General features: G+C 53.2%; 1 pseudogene; it reads right to left on the bottom strand.

Annotated features, from left to right (window-relative positions):
* Nucleotides 1-4,295: 4,295 nt before the first annotated feature.
* On the bottom strand, nucleotides 4,296-6,046 carry LOC120838017 (annotated as a pseudogene).
* Nucleotides 6,047-7,548: the final 1,502 nt, after the last annotated feature.

Below are 7,548 nucleotides of genomic sequence, written 5' to 3'. Positions count from 1 at the left end.
ACAGGCCTGCTCTGTCCATCACATGAAAAGTGGAAAGCGAAAAGTTGGAAATCACTCACTTCGAAACACAACACAAGGTCCGAAAATGAAAAGGAGCGAAAACAGAAGAGTCCTGCATTCACTTTCCTTTATGCTATAACTGTCTGTCATAACTGATTCCCAATGACAAGTTAACTGTTTTTTCCGTCAATGTTTTTGGTGCTGTGGAAGTCCAGCTCTTCCGCATTGCATTGAGCAAACAACAAAGACTGTGAGCCCAAGCTGCTCTGGGTGTAACTCAATAAAGCAAGGACGAAGAAACTTGGCCTGGAATAATTCATTAGTGCCATATGACACAGGTTTTCTTTCGACGGTTCTCCAAACAATGCTTGCCAGCCAATTTTAGACCTTGACTGCACTTCTCTACATCTAGGGCACTCGTGCTGTAATGTTGGGTGCCCAGCAGCATGTGCAATGCAACCAGCTGCTCCTGCTGAGTGGGCGAGAGGTCCTAAACAGTGCAGCTGGGGGCAGTTTAGGCCCTCACCATCCAGGGTGGCAGTGTACAGCTGCAGCTGAAAAAGATTAGCACAAGTGACCAATGACCGGAATGCAAGCTTTAGGATGGGCTGCTTTGTGCCGTCCACCACCGTGTGTCGCGATTTTGCTGCTCCGGTCGTTGGTCGCTTGTGCTTATCTTTTTCCACTGCAGCTTTACCTGATGACTGGTGCACAGCTGACACTACACAGTTTCAGTAGCATGCATACATGGTTCGCAGGTAATGTCATGTCAGTATAAAAGACAAGACCTTTGAGTACTTCCAAGGGCACCGTGTTGGTGACCACCACTTGGTACATGTCAGAGGCTGCTCATATTGCCATGCACGTCTCCGAGCAAGCTTGCCCGTGGCCGAATGGTTATTGTGCTTAGCTTGCACACAAAGGGCTGAGGTATGATGCCTGGCCGCACATGCACCTTTTTGTTATTTCTGTAAATGTTGCATTCTGGTTTAATTCAAGAATCCCATTGCTTGTTCAAAGTCAGAATGTTCTACGCACCAAACTTTCTATGCCGATTGTTCCAGAAGTCCACGCATGTACATGAGGGGCTCTGCGTGACGATACAGAGAGAGTCTGGCTCTTGCGCTCAATCGTGCTACTCCGCCGACCTTCGATGCCTGTGATGCTACCTCTTTGTATTTTTGTTTTCGGCACAAGTTTGCCAAATTAAACGTTTAGTTTCTGTTCATTCGACACCTGACCATCTGTCATTCGCAAAATTTCGGTGGATGTGCGGGACATTAACAAAAAGGTGCATGCGCGGCCAGAAATCGAACCTTGGCCCTTTGTGTGGGAACAAAGTGCGAGAACCATTCGGTCACGGGCGCGCTTGCTCGGAGACGTGCGGGGAAATATGTGCTAGTGCAGGCACTTGGGCTAAGCCTAGGCAGAAGTTTAAACCGTCAAGTGATGATGACAAAGTTTGTCCGTGTTTGTCCAGTTCAGTACGCAGAAAATATTGCTCTGTCTGGTGGCGAGAACCATCTGCCACTTACTCTCAACTGTGATAGATTGTGATATCTAGCCAAAGGTGGAGGACGTGAATACCTGAGTGCAAAAAATGAAGAGAAGTATACAAAACTGCACGCCGATGATTTTGCCGAGTTCGACAGGCAATGCCCAGCCAGGTGATTCCTGCTTCCACAGCCCTTTGCAGCAAATATTTTTAGAAGTGGACCTTTTATATAAATAGCAGACACCGGTTTTGGAATTGGTGAGCCAGTTTTGTCTTAGTGTCATTCCCTTTTCAATTTCAGGGCAGTGGGTAGATGTGGTGCTGCCAGGAATGTTCGCTGGAAGCAGGTTGCTGTCGGGAAACAGGACCGGAGGCACCGTCTTTTTCCTGACACAGTCTCATTAATTGGATCTGTGTCTTGTCTGACACAAAACTCAAGTGACCATGAGTGGATTGTCTCTGCACCATGTGTACACTTAAGTTTTTGTAAGTCTTGCTGAGGTGTCACCTTGCTAGAAACATCACGGTTGGACCTAGTCACCTTGGGAGCTACCGACCAGGCACAATAAGTTAATGACAGCATCTTCTACATAGTTATGCACAGTGCAGGTCATGTTCACATTTTTGCGCAATTGCTGAGATGGGTACAAAAGCTGTCACTTTGGGCCACTGGAGCCAGTGCAGTTCACCATGATCACAGTGTAGCAAAGCTGCAACCCCACAACATCAATGGCCACCAGCATGAGGCTACCGACGGCACTCATGCATAATACATGTCCTGACACAGGCGCAAACCACGTATTATGAAGATGAATCCAGACTGTTTTTTATACCTACCATTTGGTGGTGGTGGAGCTGCCATCTGTGCTGGGTCCTCACTAGCACCTTTGGCCACAGCAGATGAGTCCTGCATCATCCAATCAAACACAAGTTAACGCACAACAAATTGGCAGCCTTTCTGGTTCCGCGTTGATCTAATGCCCAATTGCCTACACTTTAGAATTCAGGTATCGGAGTGCCTCATGCACAGCTCTAGAGAAATTAACTCGTCAGCTTGAGCGCTACGATCCGAGCTTTCAAAGAAACATCACGAGGCAGCACAGTCGTGCAAAGTCAATAAGACCAAAAACAACACAGTGTCTGTTTACTACAAGTAACAAGTTTTAGGAGACCGTGTTCTGCGGTGGCCACGGTACGGCTGGTAAGGCTTTAAGCGCGCTGAAAAGCATGCTTCAAAGTTACGGCGCGAGCTCCCAGTAGCAATTTCGCTGCGCACGGCAACGGTACGCTAAAACCGCCCATTGAGATGACACGCACTTACTTACCGACACTGCAGCCGAGATGCCGAGTAGCGACGGACGAGGCGCGTCCGCCCTCGAAATCATGCGCCTTCTTCCGTGTCTTAGCGAGGAACCTTTCTCATATGGGCCAAGATTCTGTCCTACTCCTCGAGTTCAGCGAGGACACTTGGTTCAGGTCCTCCACTAGACTGCCGAGTGGTAATCGCGACGTGAAAAAGCCCGACTTGACAGCAAAAATTCCAAAAGTGAGGCAAATCTTCGTACAGACACACGAGCACTTTTCGTGCGACATCCACCGTCGGCCATGACGATTCATCACGATCGCGATGCAGCTCACACATTGCGATCATCCAAATTGTTTCACTTACGTAAAAAGACATGATTCATGCGACCTAGACTTGACATTGGTAATTATATTTAGATTGTACCGCATTATACATTTTCAGAAGTTAAAAATGTTGCTTTTACAAGACCCTTCGATGCGGCGTTGCGCATTTCCCTCTAGGGACATATTTTGGGGACAAATCCCGATGAAGTTTCAACTCAATCGCCACTCTCCGTCGACGTCATCAACGCGCCGCGATGAAGTTCCCTGCCAGTTGAGTTCGCCGCCGATTGAGATTAGGCTCCTCCCACCGGCGACGTCACGATGAAGTTTCTTCATCGCTTTTTCCAGCATAGACAGACAGAAGAGCGCAGCAACGCAGTGAGCGCAAGTGATAATTTATCTCGGCCTCAGGGTGCGCCGTGTTTAGGGAGCGATGCGACAGGCGGCGCAGGTAGTAGCGTGCACAGGCCGGAGCGCTGTTTCAGCTCATATTGTCCGCGATAGTACAGTCGGGGACAAAAGTCCCCAGGACGTGCGAGCTGCGGCTGAAACGCATTGCTCTGCCATCTGCCGGCGGGTCGCCTGGTTTCGAGATCATATAAGCGCATGCGCGTCCTACTCTGCTTGCAAACATGTCTGTTTTCCCGCTCTTCTGCGGCACAGCGCCTAACTCGGAATCGGGCGCGTGGTACCGCCTCGGAGATAGCGCTGGCGGCTGACGAGCGTCTGCTACACATTCCGAAACTCGAGATTCCACCTGGGGCATTGCGCCGCATTTCGCCGTGTCAGCGCACCTTGCTTTATAATCAGTTCAGCTTATCGCTCAGTTGAGCTATAGGTGCCATGTCAGTAAGCGCTATCTCCGAGGCGGTACCACGCGCCCGATTCCGAATTAGGCGTTGCGCCGCAGAAGAGCGGGAAAGCGCACATGCTGGTAGGCACAGTAGGACGCGCATGCGCTTTTCTGTGATCTCGAAACCAGGCGACCCGCCGGCAGATGGCAGAGCAATGAGTTTCAATCGCAGCTCGCGTGTCCTGGAGACTTTTGTCCCCGACTGTACCTTGATGCTACAAATGAAGTGTTCAAGCCAGTCAAAGCAAGGAATCTTACCATGTGAAGTCTGTTTGTTTGTAAACGTCTTTATTGGGCCTTTTCGAGGCTGCTCTTGTCCTACGGCATCAGCAGCGGCGGGGGAGAGACACGGGGGATTTCTTTCCTTGGCGGGCCGTGTAGAAGCAGGGCTCCAGGCCCTCCGTCTGCGTGGACGGAGGGGCAGAGGTGCTTCCACAGGAGTTGAACAGTCCCGAGCGACGTGTCCTGGGGTAGAATCCAGTCGATGTAGCTGGGGGGTCGGTGTTCTGCCGGTAACTCCGATAGAATGAGTTCCCGGGCTCTGCCATAGGTCGGGCACTCCCAGACCAGGTGCGAGGTGGTCGCCGGCACTGCGCAGGCTCGGCACTTGCCTTTGTTGGGATCATCGCCGAACATCTTGTGCCTGAGGGCCGGCGTGAGGGCGGTGTTGGTGATAATCCGCCTTATGGTGACCTGTGCCCTGCGGTTCAGGTCTGGAGGCATCGGTGGGATCTCTCGGTTGTGACGGTTCGCGGCGGCGGCGTCTTGTCTCAGTCGGAGGAGGATGGCTTTAAGTTCCTTCTTGGCAATTGCCGCTAATTCCGCGGAGTCTGGTAAGTCGTCCGGCGGGCCAGTTTGACTCGGCGCTGGGGCGTGTCTGGGCTCTTTTGTGTTGTTGGTTGCGTCCGACACGGTTGATCTGCGCAGTGCTGCTCGTGCCTCGCTGTGAGCCCATTCGTTCGCCCGGATACCCGCGTGTGCCGGGACCCAGTCGACTCGTAGTGTGACGTTCCTGTCATGCAGTAGGCGTTTCGAGACGTCGTGAATATTTCGCACCCGTTCGCTCTGACTCTTGATTGCGTTGCGGCACTCCGAATATGGCTCCCTGGAGTCCGTGTAGATAGTGATGTCAGTCACCTTTGTGCCGACGGAGTGTCGTTCCTCTGCGTGTATCGCTGCTCGTAGAATGGCTTCAAGTTCGGTCCCCCTCACGCCCACACCCGGGGGCAGCGCGCACGCATCCACTTCGAGGGCGGTGGTGTCAACCCAGGCTATTGACGTTCGGAGAAGGCTTCCGGGTTCTTCCGGTGACGGCTGTTCTGCGGCCGCGTCGGTGTAGATGCAGACGTGTTTCGTTCCATCTCTGTTTTTGAGTTGACAATCTTCTCATGCGCTGCCGCGAAACGGGATCTCCTCTGGGGATGATCGGGGCCCATGTGACTTGGGAGCGGTGCATCGTCTGTGAGATTGATTTGTCGTTCCCATGGCGGCTCTTGCACCGGGGGGATTGGCGGTGCCGGTTGCGGGAGGTCTCCCAGCTCTGCGAGAATCCTCTGCCCAGCACGTGTGCTCAGTAGCCGAGTTCTCTGTGCAGACAAGAGTTGCTCGGCCACGTCGGCCAGCTTGTTCAGCCCGCCGTGGGCATAGAGGTCCGCAGTCCAGGTGTACTTTGGGAGGCCCGTTACGATTCGTATCGCGTCGCGGTTTAACTTTTCCAGCTCCTCCTGTTGTTTTGCAGTGACGTGATGGTAATTGTAACCGTAGAAGATTCTCGATGAGAAGAGAGACTGGACGAGCTGCCGAGTTTCTTTCTCGCCGGTTCCCCACCTTCTGCTGGTCACTTGGCGAAACAGGTGCAGGATCTGCCGACCTTCCTTCTTCACGCGGGCCATCCACGTGCCGGCTTTGCCGTCTTGGCCGATAAAGAGACCCAATACACGGATCGTCGAGCTCCGCTTGATAGGCTTCCCGGCCAGGTTCAAAGTGTAGAGGTTTCTGGTCTTCTCAGCTTCTCGCTGCGGGCCAGAGAGAACGACGACAAATTCTGTTTTCTCTGGGGAGGCGGTCATGCCTACCTCCTCCAGAAATCTTTGGACCTCGTCGAGTCCTCGCTGAAGCGTATGTTCTTGCTCCCCCCCGAAGCCGGCCACTGACCAGAGGGCAATGTCGTCCGCATATAGGGCGAAACGTAGCTGTGGGATCTTGGACAGGCGCGGGGGCAGTCGTGCCATGACCATGCTAAACAGAGTCGGCGACAAGACCGCCCCCTGCGGGACGCCGACGTAGTTGGCAGTTTCGGGACCTGTCTTGTCTCCGATCTTGACTTTAAACCGCGTATCACGAAGAAAGCCGCGGATGAAGTTGAGCGCTCGCCCGCCTACGCCCGCTAGGCCCGCGCTCTCGATTACCGCCGCGTGCGGGACGGAATCAAACGCCTTTTGGATGTCGACCGCGACAACCGTTCGAGGCTGAAATTTCGATGGTCGTTCCAGAACATCGCGATATAACATAAGCAGATTATCTTGCGTGCTCAGGCCTTGTCTGAAGCCTGTCTGGTAATGGTGGAATCGGTCCTCGGTTTCGAGCTGCCAGAGGATTCTTGCGAGAACCATTCTTTCCGCCAATTTGCAGACATTGCTCGTGAGGGAAATGGGTCGCAAATTTTGAATGGTAATCGGCGGTTTGCCCGGTTTTGGTATCGGGATCACGAGAGACTCCTTCCAATCGTCCGGGACTGAGCCCGTCTCCCATACGTCATTGATCCATTCAAGGAGTTTGGGCTTGAATTCCGTGGGTAGATTGCGAAGTTCCGCGAAGGACACGCAGTCCGGTCCGGGCGCGCTCCGAACGTTGGCCTCGTCGAGCGCGGCCTGTAGTTCGGCCAGAGTGAACGGCGTATCGTTCGGGGCTGCTGTTCTCGCTTCGTCTTCGTGGTCGTAGCAAGTCTCGTTTTTCTCGTTGGGTTATGGGAAGAACGTTGTTCCGGCCATCGTGGCGATTTCCTCCTCACTCTTGTCGAGTCGGAGGGCTACCATCTGTGCTGCCGTTCGTCTTTTTGACTTGCCCTGCCAGCTCCTGAACATGTTCCATATTTGGGGTAGGTGCATCCGTCCGTTGAATTGGTTGCACAGGTCCTGCCAACGTTCTTGTGCCAAGTTCTGGGCGTGTTGGCGCGCCTCCTCCGTCGCCTGGTCAAGGCGCCTGCGCAACCATGGTTTCTTGCCCCGCTCTCAGTATCACGTGAGCGCCTCGATGCGTGTATCCCACAGATTGAGCAAGTGTAAGTCAGGCTTGGGGGTGTCCGGATCCACGTTTACTGTGCGTGTGGCTTGCGCTTTTGCTGCTCGCAGACGTTGGACTAGTTCGCAGGGCCGTGTTTCGCCTTCCAGGGCCTCCCATTCTTGTAGGTTTCGGTAGTCATCTCACTTGGTGATTTGAGTTTATTTTCTGGTTATTTATTCCTCGTACGTTTTTGAGCGTGACAAGTATGGGGAAGTGGTCGCTGCCCATCGCGTCCATGGAAACTTCCCAATCTGTCCGTGCGTTACGCGACCCCCACGTGAGGTCTGGG

The sequence above is a fragment of the Ixodes scapularis genome, unplaced genomic scaffold (genome assembly GCF_016920785.2).
Source record: "Ixodes scapularis isolate PalLabHiFi unplaced genomic scaffold, ASM1692078v2 PGA_scaffold4__175_contigs__length_147842914, whole genome shotgun sequence".
NCBI lineage: Eukaryota > Metazoa > Arthropoda > Arachnida > Ixodida > Ixodidae > Ixodes > Ixodes scapularis.
This window is presented reverse-complemented; position numbering and strand designations above follow the sequence as displayed.